At 32.8% G+C, this 26,792-nt stretch overlaps 1 protein-coding gene across 8 annotated transcripts in view; it reads left to right on the top strand.

Moving 5' to 3' along the window:
- The window catches only part of VPS13B (vacuolar protein sorting 13 homolog B), a 627,764-nt gene that overhangs the window by 336,348 nt on the left and 264,624 nt on the right, over window positions 1-26,792 (top strand). The gene's annotated exons all lie outside the window — the stretch shown is intronic.

Raw genomic sequence — 26,792 nt, 5'->3', positions numbered from 1 at the left:
ACCAGGTTTTTCTGATTTTCTTCAGTTGTGGGTTTTTAAATTCCTTCAGACAAATCAAGTATTTCTGTGAAGTGTTGATGAATAACAGAATGTAAGTACCAAGTCACCATAAAACTGAAGAAGCACAGTTTTGGAAAATTTTAGCAGACTTTGAATTTGATCAAATCTCTAATCACATGAGAAAATGAGGTCCTCTCTAAAACTACCACATCCAGTGCAGTCATATTGTATCAAATTGAAGTATTTTCTTAATTTAACTATAAGCCATTATTTGAAATGTAGGACTGTGGATGTCATATGGATCAAAGCTGTAAAGAAAAGCAAACTTCTAAGGAGAAATTTCACAGTAAACACTTTCTGTGAAAATGCCATGCTCTGGATTTTGTCACTGACTGTTTGCAAACCACACCAAGCATAGCTGGACAACTAAACTGGTGAACATATGTAATCAACATGATAAAACTAATATATCATTCATACTGAAGTTGGCACTGCTGCCAGACATAAAAGTACAGTTGCAAATAAAACCAAGTGGGAAAAGTCACAGAAATACAGATGAACAAGTGTCTTATTTTCCTGCTGGTCTGTTTTTCAGATGTCCTCCTCTCTCACTCTTGTAAAAAAAATAAATAAATTTCTACTGTTCTCCAGTAACTGTTACTGCTAGGAAAGATTCTGAGTTTTGTAACGTATTTACCACCTAGAGGGTGATAGCTATTTTTTACTTAAAGTGGACCTAGGGATTTTGTTTTCTCATTTTTTCCCCATTATTCAAGTTGTTATTTTTTTACTTTGAATTACATACCCTGCTCTCTCTTGTATTACTTTTTTTGGGTAGCTTATGGTCTTCATCCCTTAGATAAGTTTTTATTTTGCTAGCTTATGTGAAATTTAAGGGTGTCAGAACTGAAGGAAGCATTAGGAATGAACTAATCCAACTTCATTATTTTATAGAGTAGGAACCTGAGGATCCAAAAGAATAATGATGTCAAGTAATGATAGAGCCAAGATCACAGCGCATGTCTTGTGACCTGCTTGATATCTAGAGAAAGGATTACAGGGGAACCCTTTTAGAGAAACAATTTAATTTTCTAACATTTGGAAATTCTTTAAGGTATATTTATCTTTTCTTTTCCACTTTAGAAGTAAGTGATCCTCAAAGAGTTTCCTACTTTACTTTTGGTGAAAGAAATATGTTTCAGATTTTTAAAAGACCCTATTGCCATCAATAAAACAAACCACGAACATACCCCCTCCCCTTCTCTACCCTTTCCCTCTCTGGCTCTTCAGTCATTTGTGAGGGTCCTTATTTACCTCCCTATTTTTGTTCAGGCCTAATTTTTCCTTCCCTTTTTGTATCTTCCATCTGTCTTTACTTTTTCCCTTTTCATATTTTTCCTTTCTTTTTTTTTTTTTATTTCTGACTTTCTTTCCCTGTATCTCTTTTCCTTCCGTTTCACTACTTTGATAGTTTGACTTACTTTATAGAATATAAAATATAATGGCAAAAAGTAAATTAAGGATAAAATGTACATTATCTCTTTAGATCTGCAGTGCCTCACATCCTACCTCACACAGAATACATAAAAATTTGTAAACAAATAGTATGTTTATAGAATAAATGCCCTTACTTTCTTTTTCTCATTGGCAAAACTGAGGCGCACGGAATTTTCACGTTTTTCCAAAAACATATACTGAACTAATGACAGAGCATTTCTGAATATATTTCTTCTGAATTCCTTTTAGAGTTATTTTTAAATTCATATTTTCTGTCATTTAGTCCCTCAATTATTTAGTCAGTTAGTAATTTAGTCATTTCATTTTCCTGCTCCCTTTCCATAGGTTTATACTTCCTCTTTCTTTTAATCTGTTTGTGTTTCTTCTTTCTATCTTGGTTTTTCTGTCTTCTTCACCCTGATAAATGGCATCTATTAAAAAAAAGCAAAAACCCACAACTGATATACTTCATGGTCAAAGACCAGATGCTTTTTCCTTAAGATCCGGAGCAAGACAAGTTATGTGCTCTCACTACTTCTATTCAACGTTATACCAGAGGTTCTAGCCTGGGACGGTAGGTAAGAAAATGAAATAAAAGGCACCCAGCTTGTAAGGAATATACGTCTGTTTGCAGATGGCATGATCTTGTATGGGGAAAATCCTAGGGAATCCTCTTGAAAACCTACTGGACAAATAAACTAGTTCAACAAGGTTTCAGGATCAAAAAAAATCAATATACAGTTGACCCTTGAAGCAACAGAAGTTTGAACTGCATGGGTCCACTTGTACGTGGATTTTGTTTTTCAATAGTAAATACAGTATTACACAATCTGTGGTTGGTTGAATCCACGGATGCAGAGCCATGGATAGGGAGGGCTGTCTGTAGGAGTGTAGTGAGTTTTGTGTCTGTGGATTCTGGTATCCCAGCAGATCCTAGAACCAGTTACCCACAGATACCAAGTGGCAACTGTATAAAAGTCAAGTTCACAAGAACAGTAAGCAGTGAACTATCTAAAAGTGAAATTAAGAAAACAATTCCATTTATAACAGCATCAAAAAGAATTCAATACTTACAAATAAATTTACGAAAAGAAGTATAAAACTTATACTCTGAAAACTACAAAACGTTGTTGAAAGACATGAAAGAAGATCTAAATATATAGAATTATATCCCATGCACAAAGAGCAGAAGACTTAGTATTTTTAGATGTCGGTGCTCCTTAAAATGATCTGCAGACTCAACATAATCCACATCAAAATTCCAGCTAGCTTCTTTGTAAAAATTGATAAAATTTCTAAAGTTAATATGGAAATTATTCATAGAATTTCAGAGGACCCAGAATGGCCAGAATAATCTTGGAAAAGAAGAACAAAGTTGAGGACTCACACTTCCAGATTTTAAAACTTATGACAAAATAGCAGTAATCAATGTAGTGGAGTACTGGTGTAAGGACAGCCATATAGATCAGTGAATGGAATTGAGAGTCCAGAAATAAACCATCACTTTTACTATCAAATGGTTTTTGGTAAAGAAGCCAAGACAATTCAATGGCAAACAGTATTTTTTTTTTCAACAAGCAGCACTCAGACATCTGGATATCCACATGGAATTGGACTCTTACCTGACACTATACACAAAAATTAAGTCAAGTGGATCAGAGACCTAAATTTAAGAGAGAAAGTTCTGCAACTTTTCGAAGGAAGCATAGGAGTAAATCTTTGTGACCTTGGATTAGGTAATAGTTTCTTTAAAATGACACCAAAAGCATGGTGGACAAAAGAAAAATAGATAAAATGGACTTTATCGAAATTATAAACTTTTGTGCTGCCAAGGACTCTATTAAGAAAGTGACAATCCACAGAATAGGAGAGCATATTTACAAATCACGTATCTAATGAAAGACTTGTATACAGAATATATAAAGAACTCTTACAACTCAGTGATAGAAGGAAAACCCAGTTTAAAAATGGGCAAAGGAATTTGAATAGATTTATATCCAAAGAAAATATAAACATTGCCAATACACGCATGTAAAAATATTCAACCTAGTTAGTCACTAGGGAAATTCGAATCAAGACTACACCCATTAGAATGGTTGTAATCAAAAACGCAGCAGATGTGGAGAAATTGGAACCCTCATGCATTTCTAGTGGGAATGTAAAATGGTGCAGCAACTATGGAAAACTCTTTGGCAATTCATCATCAGGTTAAACACAGAGTTAGCAAATGATGCAGGAATTTTACTCCTAGGTTTGTACCTAAGAGAATTGAAAACATACATCCTCAAAAAAGCATGCACACCAATGTCCATAGCAGTGCTATTCATAATAGCCCAAAGTTGAAACCACCTAATGGTTCATCAGCTGATGAATGGCTAAACATATTGTGGCCTCATGCCCATAAAGTAGAATATTATTCTGCCATAGAAAGGGGTGAAATATATGCTGTAACATGGATCAACCTTGAAAGCACATGAAGGGAAAAAGCGAAGCACAAAGAGCCACATCTTATATGATTCTTCAGTGTGAAATTTCCAGAATAGACAAATCCATAGAGACAGAAAGTAGAAGTGTTTTTAGGAGGGGAAAAAAGAATGACTGCTGATGGGTATAAGATTTTTTTTAGGGTGATAAAAATGTTCTAGAATTGGAATCTAGTAGTGAGGTACAATGAAAGATGTATAATGAGTACAATGATAGTATACAAAATAAAGCACTGAATTGTATACCTCAAATGGGTAAATATTGTGGGATGTCAATTATGTCTCAGTAAAGCTGATTCAAGAAAAAAAAATAAAAGATTGATATCACAGAAGGGTCCAGAGGCACTAAGTTCTAGAGAGAGAAGCACCCTTCCTGGATGAATGGAAACTGGGTACTCTTCATCTCTGGAATTATTTGCCTTGTCTGGCTATAAGCAGAGAGGTTTTGTTGTGGGACGGGGAAATCAAAGGACATCTATCAGTCACTTGGGCTAGGTAATGAGTGTACATCAGTGAACAAGATCAAGAAAAATCCCTACTCTTAATGGAGGAGATAATAGTTACAGTTACAAATAAATGTTCTAGTGCAGAATATAATCAGTGCTGTGGAGGCAATGCAGTGGGGAGGCAGATAGGAAATGGGGAGATGGAGCTGGACATCTCACTGAGAAAGCACAGGATCCTGAGGCACGAGTTTGCTGAGGAAGCCAATGGCAGCTGAACCAGCATGTGCGGGGGGACATAGTAGGCTGTGAGGTAAGAGACACTATGGAGGAGCCTCACGGACTAGTGTGAGGACTTTGGCTATTATTTTAAGTGAGTTATAGTTGTGGGAGACAGTAATTCACACCTGCACAATTTTCTAGTTATGCTTTTGTTGTTTACCAGATACCTACCTACAGAAAGAAATGAAGTTATTGCTAGCAGGGACTAAAGATCGACAAAGAGAAAAAAGGTGGAATGTGTATTTAGCAACAAAGCGACTCACAGTTCAAAAGAGCAAGTCGGATTTGGATAGTGATCTCTAAAGGAATTATTTGGAGGGTTATTTCTATTGTTTGAGTCAACTGAATATGTGATATGAAGTTCTTTTGATTATTAGGGAGTTGATTTCTTCATCAAATGAGAAGCCCTCAGAGGGTTTGAGCAGAGAAGCGGTATGGTTCAGTTTATATTTGAGCAGATAATTCAGGCCAACATGTGAAGAGTAGACTGTAGGCAGGGAAGGGCAAGGGTTTGTGACTGTTGCAGTAATCTTGGCAGGAGATGATGGTGGTTTGGCTCAGGGTTGTGGCTGCGGAGATAGTGAGAAGTGGTCAGATTTTGGAGATTTTTAGAGGTAGAGCCAAGAGAATTTGCAGATGGATTGCAGATGGGATTTGAAACAGAGGAGATAAGGATAATTCCTCAGTTGTATGGCGTAAGTACCCAGAAGGATGAAATTAACTGTGGGAAGGCAAACTGTGGTTGGATTTAGTTTGAGGGTTTGGCAGGTGGGGATCAGGAGTTTATTTTTGAAAATGTTGAATTGGACCAGTGCTTCTTGAGGTCAACATGCATACAGATCACCTAGGGGTCTTGTTAAAAGACAGGAGGCCTGAAATTCCACATTTCTACCAAGCTCCTGAGTGAGTGGGTATGACGCTTGTGCTGGATCATACTAATGTGCTGCTTCAGGGACCACACCTTGTATAGCAGATGGGATCAATGGTTCCCAAAAGTTTTGAACAAAGAGGATTTTTTTAAAAAATAGATTTTTAATAAAGGTTAATAATTTTAATACTAAAAGTTCAAACATTATAAAAGGTTCTATGACAAACAGCGAGTAGCCTCCTCTCCCATGCCTTCCCACCCAGTCCCTAACAAGATCACTAAGTGGAGTCTCTTTTTAACTTCAGAATTTTCACAAGCTTTCAGTTGATAGTGGTTGTTTATTTTAGAATCTTTGACTCAGAAAATGTAAAATATAAAACTTCCATTAAGTTACTAATACCTCATATGAATTCATACCTTATTATTCTAAAAACCATCTGACCCACTAGAAAACAACAGAACATGTATAACATGTTATTTATTCAGTCTTCATGCCCAGCTGTTTATGGTCATGAGCTCCTTTCTTCACTCTCTACCTTCTTCACCTGCCTCCTCCTCGCCTGTTGATTTAGACAAGACCATCTCCCAGTTTCCTTTCAATTCAGCCTGAGATTTTCCTATTCTGTGGTGTGTTCAGCCATTTCCCTGACTTATAATGAAGTTCTGAAGCTCACTCTGGCCTAATAGTAAGATCTTTGCTTTATCTTACCCAACGTCTTTTCCCGAGAGATGATTCAAGCTCTTATCTCAACAGAGAAACAATTAAGAATGAAAGGTTATAAGGGCAGACTTTTTAAAAAGTTACGTATGCCAATGGTGTTACTTCATAGACTGATTTAAGGAAATTAAAATAAAATAGGGATTATAAAGTATTTTAATTAAAATGTTTAAATGTGTTCGTAACTTAAGCATATTAAGAATTTGATAAATTTGGTTACTATTTTCTTATAGAAATAGTTTATATATTTTTAGAAACTTTATGTTCTACAAATGCTGGTACATCATCTACAGCTCATGAACTGTAGTGTTTATGGTTGTTTCTGTTAAAAAATGGAAATAGGTCTCAGTCATGATCTTAAGCCGTTTTATAGTATAATTGCTATAAAGAAAATTATATTGGATTTATATTATTTCTCTTCCTAAGACTTTTCTAAAAAATTCATTGACTGTGATCCTGAATACTATTTCAAAATAGTTTGACTTGGTTTTCATCGTTTTAAATAATTTTTCAAGAATAGCTTTCCATATGAGAAAAGGAATAAATAGCCCTATATATCAATCATTAGAACAGTAGGGATCTTTGAGACATTTATGCCATTCCGTTACATGTGTGCATGCATTAATTTATTCATTTAATTCATTTATTACACATACACCAATTAATTATTTCAGTTATTCAATAGATATTTATTGACTGCCTACAATATATTTGACACCAATGATAGATATGTATTTTTGACTAGAACTTATGGTACACCCCCTTCATGGAACTCAAAACCTCAGCCACATCATTTGAGTCAGTGAAATTACGTAGTGAAACTGTGATAGGTTTGATATCATTAATAATTCATGCTTTGTCTACAGTACCACCCACATTGCCTGGATTGATGAAATAAGCAAAATCAGAAGTTATAAATTTGCACCCCACACCTTTTTTCATGGTCCCATTTTTGCTATAAGTGTTCTTACAATGATTCTGTCCTGCATCTTAAAATTATTACATAGGGAAAGAATGATTCCAGAAGTTCCATCCAGTTTTGCAGTTTTCACAGGAAGGAATAGAGAAAAGTGTTCTTCAATTCTGTTCAAATTTTTTTCTTTTTAAAAGTAGCCAAAGGAATAGAAACATGAACGTTAATTATTCATTAGACTGTGTAAGTAAAATACATCACTTTTTTAGTGCCTTTTAAGTTATCTGTTTTTCTTTTTTATTCCAAATTTTTAAAAAATATTGTTTAAAATTTAGTTTATCACTACTGAGTCATCTTATCAAATTAAAATATAAGTTAAAATAAAAAGTTAAATAATTTAGAAACTGGTAGAATGACACCTTTTTGTATCAAATCTACCTTTAATCTATTAATAAGCCTATAATAGGAAGATTTTTTAAAATAAAATTAAAACAAACATAAATAATACCAAAGTGTGTGCATAGAAAATGGAATTCCAAGGCTTACTCTGAGTGCTGACCATTTCCTTACTCTGTGGCCCCTGTTAATAATTTTGTTGACATTCTTTTAGACCATGTGTGTGTGTGTTTGTGTGTGTGGTGTGTGTGGTTGTGATGTTGCTGTCTGTTTTAAATAATGGGATTGTACTCTACATGGTGTTCTGCAGCTAGCATTTGTGTTACTGCAATAATATGTATATATCCATGTATATGTATAGACAGAGGGCATCCTTCAGTGTCATTATATACAGAAACACTTGTCTGTTTTTAAACTAGCTGTTTTAGATGGTCAAAAGTGTCTTTAAGGTCTGCTTTTCTGCCTCTAGCCAACAAAGTATTCTCCATTACTAAAAAGCTCCATGAAAACTTTTGAAGAACGTATTGTGACCACGATTTACCAGTTTTCAAAACATTATTATACCTGAGAAAATATAAAAGGAAAACTAAGTTGTTTCCTTCAGTGAAATAGCTATTAGGATGATCCTTGAGAACAAATAGGTCAGTACCAGTAGGAAACTGAAATTGCTGTAGCTCAAGTGTTCTGTTACCACTTAAACTGCAAAGGCCAAGTGATTCACAGTTCAGCACTACTATGTGAATTAAAGTATTGTAGGCGGTTTTGGCTTTAGTGTACCACTTTGAAACATTATTTGATGATAGCAGCTCTGTTTAATATCTGTCATAGTGCTCAGTTTTTAACATGACAAAATCCCTGTCTTTTAATGCATCTTCTTCTGTGAACTGACCTCAACCTAGACTTCAAATCTTCCCACTAATTACTTTCTTACGTAAGACACTTATTCAAGTTAAATATTTTATTTACCCCAGTAATGCTTATAGTTCTTTTCTATGGCCCTTGTTTATGCATGCATTTTCAACTTACTTGAAATACAGCTTTCTTCCAGCTCAGTTTTTCAAAGTTTTTGTTATAAAAACTTTATATTGATGAGGTTATGGATTCTTTAAAAATCTTTTTCTTTGGTACTCAACATTGTTAATTTAGAAAACATTTTAAGACTCACATCTGTCTTTTAATGTCTCACTTAAATCCTTCTCTCTTTTTGAAACGTTTCATAATCAGTTTACTTAGAAGTAATGTCCCCTTTCTTTGGCCTTCTGCACCCGTGTCTAACGAGCCCTTCTGCAATGTAATATGTTAGTATCAGCAGCAGTAGGTGTGGTAGCAGCAGCAATGGCTAACATCTATTGCATGTTTTGTGTCAAAAGATTCTACTTGATGCTTCAGTGCAACGCTTCCGAAACACAATAACCTTAAGAGTCAGGTATTACAGTTATCTGTATTTTAGAGATGAAAAAAACTGAGTCTACAGACATTAAATAATTTCTCCTAGGTCACACGTAAAATAAGTAGGAGAACCAGTTCCCACTGCCCATGCTCTTTACCACTACATCTTACTGCCTGAAACTGAGTTTCTTTTAAGACAGACTGGCTTTAATTTAACTAACTCAGTTAACCAAGGTATGACATTAAGTTTGAAAGTTAATTTTTTTGAAGTTTCACATTCATATTCCATTAAATTTTATTGCTGTTTAGATGTCAGGTTTTTTTTAAAATAGCATTCTTGTTAACAGTGAATAAATTGAAAAAACTCTTAGGTACCAGTTTTTGTGTATTTTCTATGCATTTTCCTTAGGTTTTGGAAAATACTCCAAGCTGGGGCGGACTTAATATGATAGATATTAAAGCCGTAATTTATGGTGAAAACTCATAATTCTAGTGTTTGAGGTCTTTGGTCCTTGAGGGCATTTGAACCTGTCTATTTGAAAAGAACTTTTATCAGGTTGTGCTGAATACTACTTTTGGATCCACAGAAAATGGCTCCCCATTGGCATCCCTAGCTCATGATTTTGATCTTGATCCAGTTTTTTCTCACACTTATTGTAAACTCTAAAGTGAGTCATGACCAGATATGAATATTTACATAGATTTGTTGATAAACTCAATATATGTTCTCTAATCCTGTGCAATTGAGAAATATTGTGTTTAAGCTACATACCTGAAAACAAGGCTTATAGAATTAGGTATGTAAGTTTGGAAGCCATTTAAGATTACATGTTGACTCCCTGTATCATTACTGTCACGTTATCTAAAATTCATTGTCTTGTAAATACTTACCCTAAAAGACTTAAATAATAAACTAGTGATTGTAACAGTAAAATTTAGTTTTTATTTTTTCCCAAAATATTTTATTTGTTAGAAGAATTTCAAAATGTTCAAAACAGAACTTTTTTTTCTTTTGTAATATTTTTAATTGCAAAGTTTCTTAACTTTAATCTTTTACTTGAGGGAACTATATCCTTGTAATTGGACATTTGTGAACCTCTGCATACAGCTTTTGGCTCATGCCATTAATATTTGTGGGTCTTCTGATGTCCCTTATGGGATTTTATCTGTGACTAATTTATCCCATAGCTCTTTAAAAACTTTGTCAGTTGTTGAATTTTTCAGCCATACCTTTTTTGTAGACATTTGCTAATCCTTTTTAGTGCATTCAGTACTTAATAGATTTGAATCTAGTATTGAGTTTCAGCTTTTCTCCATAGAGAATTTCAGTCTTTTAAAAATTGTCTACGAGCATTATATGAAAAATCCATGGTAATTTTGGCAAACTTTTTAAAGACATCTTTTATAAATGAGGCTTCTGACAGGTGTACCATATCTGTAGCAATTTAATTCATGAAATTCTACCTTTAAGGAAGTATAGAAGTTAGGGGAGCTGATGTATTTCCACTCTTAGAGACTTGAATTAATAGAATTCTTCCAGCATTATATACAAAATTTGTTTTCCATCTGTTTATTGCTTTTTTATGGGCAACTTTTGCAATAGTGGTTGCTCTCCGTCTCTCACTGTGAGCCTGATGCGACACCACCAATACAGAAAGAGTGGGAAAAAACATGCTTTGTTCTGACATAGTTGATTGAGAAATTTAACTTTCATTATAAAAATTAATTCTATGAGTAATGTTTCAGAAGCATAGATGCTCAACACAAAACATGCATATTTCCTAAATGGAAGTTTTACTGGAAGCTTGTAAAACAAACATAATTTTTTTTAAACTACTATAGAATGTCTTTTAATTTTTTATTAACTTTAATGTGTATATATAATCACTGTACTAAGATTTTTAAAATCATAGTTTACTAAAAATCAGGAATCAAGTACCTTGCTAAAGGTTTAAATAAACAGACCTTGATGTAGTTCAAGATATCCGCAGGCAACAGAGTTGTTTCATACGTTAAAATGTTGAGAGTATCTTTTTGTAACTTTTAACTCTCTAATGGTTGTCCTGATTTCTCAAAGGGTTAATGTTCGCAATATGAACTAACATTATATTGATGTTAGTGACCAGTGAAATTAGTGGTTGAGATTGACTTAATTTTTTATTTTGTTTTACATGTATACTTCAACAATATTCATAGGCTCAAACACTTGATAATTGAAGCATATGACCTACAGAAATTCTTAGATGAGATTAACAACCTTTAGATGAGCTTAACATCATAAACAGTTGGGCATGTATGCTTTGAAAATTTGTCTTTATTTCAAAATAGGAAAATTATTCTTTTTCTGGAAATATCAATAATAGGCTTTCTTTATTCCTGATGAATGTGCAGCACACATATGGCATTGCTCCTCTGTATGTCTTTACAGTTTCTCCTAAAACCTAGCTTATCATCTACTTTAACACTAAGCTGTAGTTCCCAGATACATTGTAAAGATTAAATTCTACAGATCTCCACAGAACTATGCCCTTTCTTTCCCAACCATTAATTTCTTCCTAATTTTCTTTCTATATCATGTTCTCAGAATAACCATTGTGTTGGGTTTTGGTGAGGTATGTTTCATATCTAGTGACTTTATGTCCCTAATCCTATAATGCATAGTGTTGGTTTCAAAATAACTCTTTTAGCAAATCAAGAGAGATTGGGATAGTAGGTATTTAGAGTAACTTGCCTAAAAGCTTTATTTGAAAATACTGTTGGCAGACTTTTAGTCCCTGTCGTGTTTTTCAGCTGATCTAGTGTGAAGGCCGTGGATTTATATTTGGCCCTCACCAAAGTAGCTGCGTCTTTTGTGGCTTCCTGTAGCAGGATGTAGGTTTCCACGAATGTGTTTCTACTTGCTGCCAAAAGCTACCTCAATAACAGTGTTGAAAATGACTATAAGTTCTACTGTCATAAATTTTGGAATGTTACATTAAATGTATTTAATGCTTTTTATTGATATTTTTGATGCTTTCCTGTAGAAACTCACATTGAAAAGCTGCAGAATAGTAGAATATGTTTGGTTTCACGTAATAACGGTTTTTTATTATTAAGTTGGAAAATCTTTCTTACATATATTTGAAATACATTCTTGTTACATACCGTATGTTGGATATGTAGTATCTTATGATGTGTTTCCTGATTGTGTGTTTTTATTGAGGCACTTACATTATCATGTGACATTATTATCTAAATACCTCTGGGCTTAAAGGCACGTGAGAGAAAGCATAGTGTACCTTTCAGATACATCTTCAGAGTTTCTAGAATATGATCATTGTTCATCAGAACCACTGGCATACAAGACAGCTCTTTAAAAAAAAAAGAGCAGTAAAACATTGTGATGTAAAGGAAGAATACGTTTTTTCTTATTAATAACAAAGACTGAATACTATAACTTAAGAGTAACCTGCATGTGTGTTCTTATAGTTATTCATATAATGTACCGATTCAGCATCCTAAAAGGATTCAGTAGGAAAGACAGATGATTGATAGGTAGAGAGGTAAAAAATCTTTGACCAGCTTTGAGTTTAAGAAATGTGTAAATGTGAGCGGCAGTGCTGGCTTTGTAATTGCAGTTTGAGGGAGGCCCATTTTACCCTTTGTTGACCAGTGTCTGTTTTCAGCCTTCATATCTCCTCCACAAGTATCAAAACTAATTACAAAGCAAGTTAGGAAGCAAGCATCTATGTGTTCATTTAATATGTGGGATTAATAATAAATTACTTCTATACATTATTTAAGAGTACTTGCTAACCACTGAGATGCTGCTATCCAAAAATCCTTCTAATTTTTACATGAGATCAAGGAAATTATTTTCTAAGGTAACAATTTAAACAATAGCTATTAATACATAAATTTATGTTTATTTCTCATTTTATTCTGTGTCCACTAGGTCACTGCCCTAAAATAAACTACAGTTTTACCTGTTTTATGTACTAAAAATACTTCTCTGTTGGGAGACCGTGCATCCTCTGTGCTGAGGACTGAGGAAATACTTTTCTTATGCATCATTTCTAACATTAAGCTCTGAGCAAAAACTAGATACCTGAAAGTCATTCCACACTGACAAAGGAATGGAATGAAAAATACAAATGTGACTGCAAAGATTAGATAAAAAAAAAATCAGCACAAATCTAATTTTTTTTCTGGTTTGTACTTTTTTTCATATCTTTTTATTTTTTATTGAATTATAACTTACATTTAGGAAAGTGCACTAATCATTTGTATACAGCTCAGTGAACTTTTACATATGTACATAGCTATGTTACAACCACACAACACACCCAGTACGCAAAAAGAAACTTTCCTCCTTCCTTTCGCACCCAGTACCCTACACTCCAGAAGACAGCCACCATTCTCACCTTTATAGCCATAAATTAGTTTTGACATACCTAAATGTTAAAATGAAATCTTAAGTTGTGAAAACTTTTTTCTCAACATCATTCATCTATAAGTCTACCTGACATAGTCAAGTCAGTGTCAAATCATACAATTCAAAATATAATTTTGATCAGAATTAAAAAGCAATTTTTAAGTTCAGTTGGTTGTACCTTAATATTAAACTGTGTGTTCATTCACTATATTTCCATGTAAATCACTAATGAATATAAAGAAAAAGTAAAAATTTCATGTATGAATATTAAAGTTTTTCTTAATAAACAACTTCATTAGACAAATTCCTAAGATATACCTTAATAGCTGGTCATAATGGGAGCTTTTGAACCAATTTCTGTGAATTTTATTTATTGCGGCATTTATTTAATGCAGATTGTCATATACATATGCCTGTGGCATTTGTACATCTTAGAGTATATTGCTTCTCAAAGGGAAGTAATGCTTTGTATTCAGGATTCTATTGTCCTCTAACTGAACTGACTGTCGTCCAGGTATGGGTTTGATAAACTGACACAACAGTGAAAAGAATTCCTGTCCCATGTCAGCTTATCAAACACACTGTGGACAGCATGTCTTTGGCATTGAACACACTCACAGTCATTAAAGTTCTGAATAGAAGTCACGAAGCTCATGTTCAGTGAAACACAACCTCAGTATTTCCAGGTGATTTTAATTAACACCTGATAAAACTGAGGTATAGTTCCACTCAACTTTAAGAATTATCCAAAAAATAGGGGAAAAAATATGCATAGTTCCAGGATTGCAATGTTACTGCTTCAGTTTGGTGATTGAATAGATATTAATGAAATACACAGTAATTAATATCCTGTCATTCTGGTAAACAGTATCAAATTATGCTGTAAACATGTTTATACCATAGAATAAAACAATAAAATCAAGTACTTTGTTTCAAATCCTAGCTCATGTCACAACAGATACCTCCTAGGAAAGTTATCCTTCATTCTGAATTTGTCAAGGTTTTTTTTTTTCCAACTTCATATAATTATTGTATTTGAAAAAGTTCATCCTCAGATATTTAGCATTCTTCATTTTGAATAGTGTGCCAAAATCATTTGTACATTCTACAAGTTAAGTATGGGCACATTAAAAAGATACTCTTTTCAAATTCATTCTTAGTACTATGAGTATATTTTGGTGAAAATCTAACTTACAAGATGATGTAGGTCAAAACATGTTTACTTGTATAACATTTAACTTTATTTACATACATAGATATATATAATAAAATAACATTTATGAGTCAGTTTACCTGATACTATATCATATAAAATGCGAAAACATACTTTTCCAGGTTTATTCATTGTCTACACTTTTAACCCTTCAAAGAAGAAGCTACGTTATGCAGTTACAGTACCTCATCAGTGGAGCTCCATCTCTGCTGCAGGTTGAAATGTAGTGCAGCAGTGCTGAGCAGAAGCTGCTCTTCTCTTTGGAGAAAACTGCAGTACCCAAGAGCTTTTTTAACAAGGGACTACTCCTAAATGTGTCTGGTCACCTCAAAGGATATGTTGAGCATTTCCTGCCAGTAGAATTAGAGGAAGGAAGCACCAGGCCAAAATGTTTGATGTGTGATGTACTGTAATTCTTTTCATGTGTTCGGTGGCTTTTATATGTTGATCAATGTTCTGCTACCAATTGTGACCCTGGTGTGGTCCAGGTCATTAAAATTCGACCTTCCTTAATGTATAGGGTCATTAACTATACCTAGCAGCATTATTATAATTAAGGATGCTGTGTTCTTTTAAATAACCACCTCTCGTTTTCATTAAAATATTTATTTTTCATAATTGGATAATGCTCCTAGAGACTGATTCTCATGAAGGAGATGATTCAGTGTTAGAGACTGCCAATACTAAAATTACTGTAGCTAGATGCTCTTTGGGGTCCCTTACTTTACTTTTTATACCTGATGTTTAAATCAGCATTTTCTTCCCATAGTTTCTTATGAACATATAAAACTCAAGATGGAAACTAGCTGTTTTTTTTAATTAATAATTTTTTTCTCCCCATTTTATTGAGATATAATTGACATACAGCATTGTGTAAATTTAAGACATAAAGCATACGTACATCATGAAATGATCACCACAGTAAGTTTAGTGAACATCCATCATTTCATATAGATACAAAGTAAAAGAAAAAATTTTTTTCTTTGTGCTGAGAACTCTTAAGATTTGTTCGAACAACCTTCATATATAACATACAGCAGTGTTAATTATGTTAATCATGTTGTACATTACATCTAATTTTATGGTATAGTTTTCCTGGATGTGTGAGTCTCATAGGCAATAAGAATAAGTTTTGACAAAATCACTATCGACATTGTTATGTACCTTTAATGAAACAAAGTTGACAGTTACACATATTCCTTACTATTCTAAGATCACATATTCAAAAGCAGTTGAGTGCTAGTCGACTGTAGGTTTACTCTGTTTTTTAAACATAAATGAGCAACAGGGGCTAATTAATATAATGGCAAAGATTTGATAATCTAAATGCTTGACTGTAGAAGATTGGTTAATATAATAATAGTGTATCTGTGCAGTGAAATTCTAAGCAACTTTTACAATGATATGGGTGCCTGTTTATTAACATGAAATGTAGTTTAGGTATCCATTAAATGAATAAAAGTGTTTTTTAAACTGCATGCATAGTATGATCTATGTACATGTTTACATGTGAACAGAAAATAGCCTGTATGGTTGTCAGAGGTGTGATTATTGGTATATGAGAAGTTGTTTTTCTTGTGTTTATTCATGCATATTTTCTAGATTTTTTTAGACTAATTTGAATTCCGTAATTGCAGTTTTAAAAAGTAGGGGAAAATTGCAGTTCTATATACATTATATTTTAAAATCTTCAGATATTGTTTCCAATTGTAAGATTTTTTTTCTATTCACTCAGTGTAAAATATATGAAAATAGGTCTTTTATTCTTTGATATTCATCCTTTCTATGACCTTTATATTTAATCGCTTTTTGGATCTTTTTAAACTTCATTTTTAATATGGTATCATTAGCTCACCCGTTAGTCATTCAGCTCTGGACAGTGGTGGTTCTAAAGAAATATGTGCTCTATTCTGATGTGTGTGTACACGTGTGCGTGCGTGCATGTATGTGTGTGTGTGTTGAGGATTATTTTGCTTGTTTGATCGAGGAACCAGTTTAATGTTTTCCCCTCACATGTGCATCCACATATTTGCAGTATTTTTCTTTCGTCTCTTAGTACTAGTGCTGGATATATCATTAATATACTGATTTGACTAATACTACAAGCATGTGCGAGGTGCCTAAAAGATTCTTTCTATAATATAGAAATAATGTTGTTATTCCTTACATAATAAATCAGTTTTATTATATCATTTATTTATTTTCTCAAAAATATTTGTGAATGCTTACTATTTACTAGCTATTTGCTAGTTGTAGGGCTCCATTACATCTAAAAAACTTAATAAAAATATTCAGTCTTTACCTTCATGGAACATGAGTTAATCATCTTTAGTCTTAAAGTGTATTAATTAATTGACTAATTTTTTTAAACATCATTTTCTATAGGTAAAGAAATATATATTCAAAATATAAAGGAAGAACTTCCTGAATGTTTTAATATTCTTAGTATATTTATGTAATATCTACACTTATTTTATCTTGTAAGAAATGTTTCACTAGTTTTGTAAGTTAAAGTTATTGTCATTATAGCTTAAGTTGTCTTTAGGTCATGGCATATGATGTTAATATTTAAGATCAAAATAATCATGGTTAAATTTAAGAATATAGTGTAAAAAGTAAAAAAAAAAAAAAATGAAGTAACTAAGACTTTTCACCAGTAATTTGTAAATAATTATTCCATTGGCCTTTAAGAAAAGGTACAATAATCTTCTGCACATTCTTTTGTATTTTTTTGCATTATGTTAAGATACAGATATACAACATGTTTAATTCAAAAACATATTGATGTTGAATGAGATTTCTATTTTAATATAAGGTGTGATTTTATTAATGCACACACAATATGAATGGCAGATTATGTGAATATTTAGGGAAGGAAGTATATACAATAAAATAAAATCAGTATGATTAATAACTGTAGTAGATAATTGTTAAATAAATTGTTGATAGAAAAGATGCTTAGAATTAGGTATGATAATATCTCCTCTATTTGGAAGCAGCCACTTTTAGTGAAGGTATGTCCTGTTTCTTCTTTTTTGGTGCCCTAAAGCAGAAAGCACATTATTCTCTCTTTAAAGTTATATATAAAGAGTTACGTATTTAAGGAATATTTCACGGTGTTCACAGAAAGAAAAGATATTTAAAATTCATCACCAGCTAAGTTGGGAATCATTTTTGTAGCATCTCTTTAACAGCTGTTCGACCTCATTATTTCTCAGTTCATAAATTTTATTTTGAATGCTTGTACCTCAACACATGTGCTAAGGTGTGAAAAACATCCCTTTTTTCCCCACCACTTTTATATTTTAGTTTTATTGGTAAAATATTTCCTAGCTGTTCCCCTACTTCTGACCATGTCTTTCAGAACTAAAATTTTGGATTTGAAGAATTCATAGGTAAACTTAAATTTTTTTAAATTTTAAGTCAGTTTCTTTTGTATTCCCTTTGAGTGATATTAAACTTTTTGTTTTTGTATTTATTTTGTAACCAAAATCTAACAACTACGTAATTGTTCTCTGAGATTTTACTGTGGTCTTGAGTCCCTATTTTGTATAACTGTACTTTCATGTTTTATATATTTGTCTTTGCTATTGTTCAACATTTTCTTTTCTACTATAAACTTATTTTCTTTGAATGTCATGGTATAGAACCACAAATACTAAAGGTTAAATTTTTTATAATTATTATTCTTGTTATAAAAACTGCCAAATGTACATTATTAAATTGTTTATATGTTGCCTTAATTCTCCCTTTTTCTTTTCTGTTTTAACATTTTTTATTGATTTATAATCATTTTACAACGTGTGTCAAATTCCAGTGTAGAGCACAATTTTTCGGTTATACATGAACATATATATATTCATTGTCACATTTTTTTCTCTGTGAGCTACAGTAAGATCTTGTGTATATTTCCCTGTGCTATACAGTATAATCTTGTTTGTCTATTCTACAATTTTGAAATCCCGTCTATCCCTTCCCACCCTCTGCCCCCTTGGCAACCACAAGTTTGTATTCTATGTCTAAGAGTCTGTTTCTGTTTTGTTTTTATGCTTTGTTTGTTTGTTTTTGTTTCTGTTTTTTTTGGATTCCACATATGAACGATCTCATTTTCTTTTCTGTTTTAATTATAGCTTAGAAAATGTCTAAGGGTAATATATTTAGAGATTATACTATATAGTAATATTTATTTATCAGGTTTTAAGATTATAAAAGAATATTATTCTCTGGAATCAATTAAAGCTTATATATAATATGTTCTTAAACAGTATAACTGAAGTATTTTGGTCAGATAGTTCATATTTTGCTGTAAAGTCAATACTGTATGTTATTATGGCAGGATTCCTAATCAACTCTTGTTATGCTATTAAGAATAAGCTTATCATATTTGTTATCGCCATAGTTATACATTTCTTGCCATGTTAAGACATTGATGCTCAATGTAAATACAAATATCTCTATACTTTGAGAATAAGACAGGAGAAAATATTTTTATGTTATTTTCCTGAAGAAAAAAATGTACATCTTAGGATAGGCATGATAGTGTTCCTGAGTGAAATAGGTAGTGGTTTATTTTCACTCATTAATTACTGAATCAATGGATAAAATACTGTAAGTGGAATCTTAGTAATATATAATATTTTAAATTATATCTGTAAATCTGGATAGTGTTCAACCCTAAATTTAATGGAGATCTTTCTAGAACCTTATCTCATGAGATTAAATTTCTATAAGGAAAAATTTTAAGTTACATGCACCCCAGTGTTCATAGTAGCACTATATACAATAGCGAAGACATAGAAGCAACCTAAATGTCCATTGACAGATGACTGGATAAAGAAGTTGTGGTATGTTTATACAATCAAAAGAAGAAAATTCTAATCCCAAACCTTAGGAAACTGCTAGCACATGTCTTGACAGTGTGTACATTTATTACTGACAGGGATGTCCTTAGAATTTCCTTGTTGCAGCATTGCTGTTTTAAAATCACATAGTCTCCTAATTTGTATCTGTGTAATTAATCACATTTTGATTATAGATGGTACATTAGGGAGATTTTCTCATAGAGAAGACTTTTGATGCTATGATATCCAGAGGGAATCTCCATGGAAGAGTTAGAACTAGGTGAGACCATTGAAGGATACTTTGAATTGTAGCAGATATGTCAGGAGGAGGGAAATAAGGAGTCAAAGAAGAGAAGCAGGTACAATTTAGAGACCTGAGCAGAGGATTGGTTTTAGGGGCGTAATGAGAGAGAGGTGGGGAAACATAATTGAGGTCAGATTGTGGAAGCTTTGAATTCCTGGTTAAAGATTTGTGCTTCAGTGCCTGGCTGATGGGGGAGGTCCTGAGTGTTTTTGATCAGGTTTGTACTATTTTAGAGGATTAAACACAGTATCAAGGACATAATAGGTGCTTAAAGAGTACAGTTTCTGGTACCACACGGTCTGGATTCAGGTCTCAGCTTTTCCACTCACTAGCCAAATGTCCTTGGACAACATATGATGCTGAAATGTGTTGATTTCCTTTCTGTAATGCAGGAATAATACTACCTATCTTACAGGGTAGTTATGAGGATTATATAAATTAATGCTTGCTAAGCATTTAGAATTTGACTGGCATATAGTAAGCATTCAGAAATATTTACTGAATACTTATCTGTATTAGCTGTCATAATTATTGCTGATATTTTAAAAATGATTACTTAATCTGGCTGCACTGTATTGATTAATCTGGGGAAAGGATTCCACCTCTAGTCCTTGCTTATGCAAAATTAAATAAGAATCACTGGCAAACTAAGACATGATAATTTTTTTATGTACCACATAAAAACATATCCCACCTTATCCTACCTACCCAAGAGGTTTAAAATCCCCAGATAATTTTCAGTTTGTATTTTTAAGCCCTATATAATACTAGCTGACACTTCACAGCATTTTATATTTACAGACTAATTTCACATATTTTATTCCTTTAATTTTCACTGCAGCCATGGGCACTTATTACTATTATTCACATTTTGCAGCAGAGAAAAACAAAGCTCAAGGTTGCCGGAGATCACACAGCTAGCTTGAGCTCTTAACTCCGCTACATTATAATTCTTCTTGGCCTTTTTATTGAAACAGCTACTTCAGAATAATATAAAGAATGAGAAAACGTGTTCTATACCCACCACCTACCTCTGTTCTGCAGCTTGCTCCTTAACTCTATCTTATTCATGTCATACTCATCACTTGGATGTTCATAATCTCATTCATAGATTTTTTTTTACTGCTATTTAGTAGTCCATTGCATGAATATGCCAGCTTGTTTGTCTTTCCTTCTAATAATGGACATTAATGTTTAAAATTTTCTCTATCACATATAATGTTAAAATGAATATTCTTCAGCATTCTGCTTGTACACATATATAATAGTTTCTCTGCAGCAGTGCCTTACAAAGAACTTCCTTCAGTGATAGAAATGTTCTATATCTGCCTTATCCCAATATGGTAGCCAGTAGATAAACATGGCTGTTGAGGACCTAAACTGTGACTACTATGACTGAGGAATGGGAATTTTTTAAATTGTATTGACCTTTAATTAACTTCATTTTCAGTAGACGCATGCAGCTAATCTCTGCTGTATTGGACAGCAAGCCTCTAGGTCGTGTAGCTAGGAGTAGAATTAATTCATAGATTATACATAGCTTCATTGCTGCTGGATATCACCAAATTGTCTTCCAAAGTGATTATATCAGACTTACATTCCCATTGGCTGAGTGTCAGAGTTGCCATTGCTCTACATTCTGGCAAACACTTGGCATTAATACCATTGTATTAGACACTACAGACAGGATTGTTTTAGCACTGGAAGTGAATGGAAGACCCGTAGGGAAAAATATCACTCTCTACACCTGGAGGCAATGCTGTGATGTCCTCATATGATGATCAGATATATAGATGTGTCCCCTCTAGTGTACGGTGGTAGAATGGCACTACCCTACTCTACAACAGGGAAAAGATACCAGATTTTTAATCAAATGTGAGACTATGTACTTTACTGCTGACTGGAAGATTCTTGATTGGTACCTTTCCTTAAATCATCTTTACTGTGATTATTTTACATGTTGGGATATTTATATTTTAGCATCACTTATTAAGAGATTTCCTGAACTATTGCTGCATTTTTAAAAACTACTATTTTCCTTTATTAATAAACAGAGTTGCTTAATACTTATTGTTGTAAATTTGAGGATCTTGACCTCTGGTTCCTTTTTTTCTGTGACCAATTTTGTAACATTTGTGGGTTTGAAGCAACTCAATATGTTATAAACTATATAAAATAATGTGGAAACATTTTTTAAAGGAGTTGCTTTGTTATATACCAAATCTGAAGTTTTCTCTTCCACCCCCTACCCCTAAATTTCTTTATATCTACCCTAGTCTGTAGTCTTAGAAATACTGTCTTAAGTTTAATTTGACATCTCTCAGTTTTTTACCCAACTATATCATATATACATTTTAATAAAGTGTAATTTTACATTTTATTTTGAAAACCAGTTTTCATATGAAGTATAGAAAAGAGGTAAGGAGAGAACTGAATTTGCAGTCACAAGGTGTGGTTTCCAATTTAGACTCAGCTCTAACCTAGTCTCCTTACCTAAACCATCAGCATCTATAAAATGGAGTCTACCTGTCAAGACTCTGTGCTTGGTCACTTACCTGAGACGACATTGAAAATCTCTTTGCAAACTACTTACCTGTATACAAATTTTAAAGTGATATTATTAATATTATTACTATCATGTATATTTATGTTTTCTGTATTATAAGACAATTTATAGTTTGGTAAGAGAATTGGAATAATGTGTAATAAAAGAACATAATTAAGAAGAAAAAAGTTTAAAGATAGAATTAGAGGCATATTAATAAAAATGAATCTGGTAAGAAATAAAGGGCAATGTCTTTGTTTAAATTTTTATTAAAGATTTCCCGTGCAATTTAGAATTAGAAGTTTAACATGTAGTCCAACTAATTCAGCTACACTTTGCTTTACATAAGCACTTTTATAAGCTTATAGGATTTTTTCTTACTATAGAAGGTACTTAAACAATTAAGAAGAATCTACCTTTCCTATTTAACAATACCTATGAACATTTCTCTCTCTGTGTAATTAAATGGTCTCTTAAAACATCATTTACTCACCAGCCTATCTAAATAGTGTTATTATTCCTGAGAATCTTTAGCTGAGATTTTGAGTAGAGGGCAATCCTGAATCTTGATTTAAATGATGATTTTTGGAAGGAAATCTTCCATGTAATAATGATGTTAGGAGTAGGAGATGATGAGTAATGACTGATGAGTAGAGAAAGAGGGACTATTACACGTGAGAATTTCATAGAAATGTTCAAATAGGATTTTGAAATAGGATTATAAATAAGTAAATGAGGACGCTGTTAAGTACCAAAACCAATTGTTTTGAGTAAATGAAATGAAAAAAATTGAATAAAGATTTGAAAATCTCTGAATGAAAAAGTGTGCTAACACAGTTGGATAAAGTCTGGGTGGTTCATGATTTATATAATAGGAGTTGACTTGCAGCCATGGTCGATTTTATAGAAGAATCTAAATCAAGAGTGTTGCCAGAGATTTGTTGCAGAAACATTAGAAGCAAAAAGGAGGTCTGACTATCTTTTAATAAGGACACATCATAAATTTGATCTGTTTTACTATCATCTTTAGAAATCTAAACAAACTTGAAGAATACAGGGTTTACTAAATACACAGTTAACCTTTCAAAGTTACCTATGTGGGAATTGCAGTAAACTTCACTGCTAAGTAAGACCATTCTGGACTCTAATATAAAAAGTTAACTTTTATGCCAAGTACTTACATGTTTTAGAAATCTATGAGGATTTTATGTAAATACACCTGTAATATATTATTATAACATACTGAAAAAAACTTTCTGATCCCATGTTGTCAATGAATTATTATACATTACTATTTGAATTGAAGCTATGCAGAAAAATGCACTCATTCTAAAATTTTAATGTTTAAATATTAATGACAGAATAGTATTTAAGAATTGTGCTATTTTACTAGTGTAATAAATAAGAGATCGCCTAATCCTGTGAAACTTTATAGTATGTGCATAGTGTATGTTAGTCTATTTAAAAATTAAAAGGCTAGAATGACATTTGACAATGCTTTTGATATTTCTTTTCTTTCCTATAAGCCAGCCTAACTAACTCTAGGCTTTTTGTTGTTGTTGGCCTTTTTTTTGTGAAGTGTTGTCAAACCATCTCTTTCACATCTTGTACTTATAGAGTTGACTGCTTGAATCTATGTATGGGTTTTGCATTTATTCCTGTTAAATTTCATCTTATTAGTTTTGACTCTGTTCCAATATTTTGACATATTACATAATCCTGATTCTTGCATTCAGTATATTAGCTGTACTTCCCAACTTTGTGATATGAAAATTTGATAAGACAGATTTGTATGAATTAATTAAAATTAATGAATGATAAAAATAATTGAATTGAGCCAAATCCTCTGGCATGTTATTAGAGACCTGACTCCAAATAGATATTATTTGGATCAGCTCTAAATCCATTTTACTGTGCTTTCATCAAGCCCATATTTTTTATTACATTAAAAAAGTATCTTATCAGTTACACATCTTCATAACATCAAGTTCCATAATATTGATGCTTAGTTTCTCATTTATTATGGCAATACAACTAAAAAAGGAAATAGGTTTGTTTTGGCTTGATTTATTCTTAGGTAATTCATGTAACTCCTAATATGTACCACTTTCCAAGTGCTCAAAACCTTTCTGATGAATGAATAATCAATTTTGTTGAAGATCAACATCATAATTAGATTTTTTTACAAAATTGAAGTAGCATTTCCATTTCTCTATATTGTAGTGGATCTCATTAATTTCTCTGAGAGCACATGTAGGTTCTCTGATCACATGAACACCTTTTTCAGTGCAGTACATGTTCAGTCAGTGCATTTTTGTAGACCATGTTTTTAATGGGATGACAATTGTTTGGTGTATACTTTTGTATACTTTTCACATTGCCCATACATTGTATACCTTACAACTTCTTAAATCACTTTACAAATATACCTTGTTTATAACATTATTGAGCAAATGACTACTTAACAGCACAAGTTTGTGACTGTTGAAGACAAAAACTTCAAAGCGCACCTTTTCCTGAAGATAGATTCTGAAAACCTAGTTTCTTATTTACTTAACCACTAAGAACATTTTGAGAATCTTCAAGCAGCAAGAGATATTTTATATTCTAATGAAGTTGCCTATAACTTAGCCATCAAAGGAAAATAATTGGCAAATATGGCTGTCATGTCACTATTACTTTGTATTTGTGGATTTGTACACATAAGTCATTTAAAAGTTGTATAACTGAAAAAGTTGAATTTTATTATTACCCCATTATAAAACCATTGTTAATGTGAAATTGTTGTTTATTATAAAGTTTATTTTAAAAATTAATTTTAGTTTCTGAAAGATATGATATCTCAGAAAATGATTTAATAACCAGATTACTCTTTTTGCTTCTTTACTTTTATAACTCCCTTCTTTTGAGAATGTGAAATACATGATTAATTTATCCCTTGGACTGGAACTGTAGAGAAACCATTTTCTTACTTAATCTTCTGTTTCTTACTTAATCTTTCTTATGAGATATCATAATTGTATTTTGAACTCAAGGAATTATATTACGACCTGTTTGCTTAAATTGAAGTGTCTGTATCTTCAGTATACTTTTGGATTTTATAGTACAGAGTAAGTGAGACTGATGGATTGAGTCCGAAAGCAGGCCATCCAGCTTTTTTTTCATGCACTGTAGCAATAACAATAACCAGGGTGTCATTATAAGATAGTAGGCATGTTAAAATTATGTACTTCTTCCCAAACAAAACCTCCGTACTGTTATCTCCTTACAGAGAAATTTTATACTCACTGAGTAGTTGACTTCTCCAAGGATATATGTATAGCCTGTCAGCAGTAGACTAGAATTTGAATATGATTGTGACATTAAAATTCTTGCTTTTAATACAGCGTTACACTGCACTCTCCTTGGCCATGGAGCCCTAATGGCAGCCAGTAGTCTTACAGATGTGTGCCATTCATCATTGAATGGACTGGGCCAGAAAATAAAAGGAGATCCTGAGAAACCTGTCTCCTTCATTAGAGAGATAACTGAAAAATACATATACTGACATTTGTGAATCAGTTGTGCTCCTGGATGCATAGAAAGCATAACATTAAACTGAAGATAAAAGCCTGGAGATCACTAATATTGAAGGATTGAAGGGGAAAACAGAGAAAAAATCTAGTAAAGGAGATTAAAGAGGGACAGTTGGGGGAGTTTGAAGCCATTCAAGCTCATGGAGGAAATTTCAAGAATAAGCACAATTGTGATAAATAGCTTTAATATGTAATTATTTACTTCCAGTCAGATATTCCTTTGCATGTATTAACTCATTTGACTCCCTTCATTGACTCCACTTTTCAGATGAATTAAATGAAGCGCTGAGCCTTTAACTGGCCCGAAGATACCCAGTGGTAGGTGGCAGAGCTAGAATTATGGACCCAGGCAGGCTAAATGTGCAGTGTGTGCTCTTGACCAGCATGCTGTACTGCCACTTTGAATTGTCAAGTGCCCAGAAAGGTTAGGTGAGTTAATGACTGAAAATCGTCCGTTGGATCTGGTAATTAGAAAATGAGTTAAGGGTAGGGAAAATTTTTCCAGGAAAATTTCAAAGGAGGGATAGGGATGACATCTGATTGTTCTTGATTAGAGGAGAAAATAAGTAGGAAATAGAAATACTGAGAGAGAAATACACTTCCGTTCAAAAGGGAATGTGGCAGGGTGTCACCTAGTGTGGGTGTACTGGGTCTTAGGGAGTCTTTCTCTTTCACGAGGAGAATAATTTGAATGGTACTTTTTGCCTGAATGGTTAAGTTTCAGGAGAAAAAATGATTGAGTATAGTCTCCAAGGGAAATGAAGAGAATGAAGAAAAATATTTGTTATTTATTCAACTTTCATATATTAAAAGCCTACCTTGTGTCAAGCTCTGTGGCTAAGTAGAAGCTGGTGAGAAGACAGACACTGACCCAGCCTTCAAGGGTGAAGTGAATTAACAGAGATCTTGGC

Source organism: Camelus ferus, chromosome 25 (genome assembly GCF_009834535.1).
Source record: "Camelus ferus isolate YT-003-E chromosome 25, BCGSAC_Cfer_1.0, whole genome shotgun sequence".
Classification (NCBI taxonomy): domain Eukaryota; kingdom Metazoa; phylum Chordata; class Mammalia; order Artiodactyla; family Camelidae; genus Camelus; species Camelus ferus.
The sequence above is the reverse complement of the archived record's forward strand: the minus strand, read 5'-3'. Positions and strand labels throughout refer to the sequence as shown.